A 2,376-nucleotide genomic window follows, 5' to 3' on the forward strand; every position below is an offset into this window, starting at 1 on the left:
CGAAGAAGTCCAAATCGGGGATGCTCGGGATAAAATAACAAATATAGGGGCAACCTTAAGGGGAAACCTAAAGGAGCTACTGATACAGTTCCTAAAGGATAATTTCGATCTCTTTGCATGGAAGGCCGCAGATATGCCTGGCATAGACCCCGAGCTAATGTGCCATAAACTGGCAATATATCCTGGATCTCGGCCTGTGCAATAGAAGCGTAGGAAGCTCGGCCCAGAGAGGTCGCAAGCTGTCGAAGAGCAGATACAAGCCTTGTTAAAAGCAGGGTTCATAAGGGAGGTAAAATACCCTTATGGCTAGCCAATATAGTCTTGGTGAAGAAGTCAAATGGAAAATGTCGGATGTGCACCGATTATACCAACCTCAATAAAGCCTGCCCAAAAGATCCCTACCCACTCCCAAATATAGACACTCTAGTAGATGCCTCTCCGGATACAAGTACCTCTCCTTCATGGATGCTTATTCAGGATACAACCAAATCCCAATGTATCCACCCGATCAAGAAAAGACCTCATTCCTAACCCCAAAGGCAAACTACTGCTACATAGTCATGCCGTTTGGACTAAAAAACGCATGAGCTACATACCAAAGATTGATGAACAAAGTCTTTGCCGACCACATCGGAAAGCTAATGGAGGTTTATGTAGATGACATGCTGGTAAAAACACAGAGTGGGGAATCATTGTTGTCTGACCTCACCAGAGTGTTCGACACCATAAGAAAGCACGAGATGCGACTTAACCCCACAAAGTGCACCTTTGCGGTAGAAGTTGGCAAATTTTTGGGTTTCATGCTCACCCAGAGAGAAATTGAGGTAAACCCAGATAAATGCCAGGCTATACTCAACATCAAAAGTCCGACCTGCGTCAAAGAGGTACAATAGCTCAATGGAAAACTGGCAGCACTATCCAGATTTTTAGTTGGATCAGCTCTAAGATCTCTCCCCTTCTATGCAACATTAAGGAAGGGAAAGAGGTTTGAATAGACCCCAGAGTGTGAACAAGCCTTCCAAGATTTCAAGAATTTCCTGGGGCAACCACCCATCCTTACCCGACCACGGGAAGGTGAAGAACTCATATTATATCTCGCCGTGGAAAGTCGGGCAATAGCATCAGCACTAGTCAGAGAAGACGAAAGTGGGCAACAACCCATCTTCTCCATCAGCAAGGCTCTACAAGGGGCTAAACTAAACTATCAAAAGATAGAAAAGTTTGCCTACGCCCTTATACTCACTTCTCGATGACTCCGCCCATACTTCCAAGCTCACACTATCAGAGTTCAGACCAACCAACCCAGAAAAAGGCATCTTACAGAAAATAGACTTAGCTAGAAGAATCCTACAGTGGGCAGTCGAGTTATCCAAATTTGACCTTCAATACAAAGCTCGGGCAGCCATCAAATCATAGTATCTGGCCGACTTCATTACCGAGTACACTGACACCCCAAGTACTCCCACAAAATGGAATCTCTACGTGGATGGCTCCTTGAACAAAATCGGGAGTGGCGCAGGTGTAATTATAGAAAGTAATCAAGAAACCCAAATCGAGCTCTCATTAAAATTCGAATTTCCTGCCTCAAATAATCAAGCTGAATATGAGGCACTACTGGCTGGTTTAAAGTTGGCTAAGGAGGTAGGAGTTCAAAAGCTTACCGTCTTCAGTGATTCACAAGTAGTCACCTCACAAATAAAAGGGAGCTACTAAGCTAAGGATCCCACCATGAAAAAATACCTGGATAAAACCAAAGAATAGTTTGGACAATTCGGAGGATATGAGGTCCGACATATACCTCGGGAACAGAATGCCCGAGCTTATGCACTTTCAAAACTAGGCAGCACCAAACCATGGGGCAATAATAGAAGCCTCATCCAAGAGACACTCCAAAGTCCATCAATCTCGGAGGAAGAAAAGATCCTAGCCATAGCGGGTCAAGACCAGGGATGGATGACTCTCTCATGAGCGGATAATTTATACGCTTTTTGGCATTGTTTTTAGGTAGTTTTTAGTATGATCTAGTTACTTTTAAGGATGTTTTTATTAGTTTTTATGCTAAATTCACATTTCTGGACTTTACTATGAGTTTGTGTGTTTTTCTATGATTTCAGGTATTTTCTAGCTGAAATTGAGGGACCTGAGCAAAACTCTGATAGGAGGCTGACAAAGGACTGCTGATGTTGTTGGAATCTGACCTCCCTGCACTAAAATGGATTTTCTGGAGCTACAAGGCCCCAAATGGTGCGCTCTTAATGGGGTTGGAAAGTAGACATCCAGAGCTTTCCAGCAATATTTAATAGTCCATACTTTATGCGTAATTAGATGACGTAAACTGGCGTTCAACGCCAGTTCCATGCTGCATTCTGGAGTCAA

Source organism: Arachis stenosperma, chromosome 1 (assembly GCF_014773155.1).
Source record: "Arachis stenosperma cultivar V10309 chromosome 1, arast.V10309.gnm1.PFL2, whole genome shotgun sequence".
NCBI lineage: Eukaryota > Viridiplantae > Streptophyta > Magnoliopsida > Fabales > Fabaceae > Arachis > Arachis stenosperma.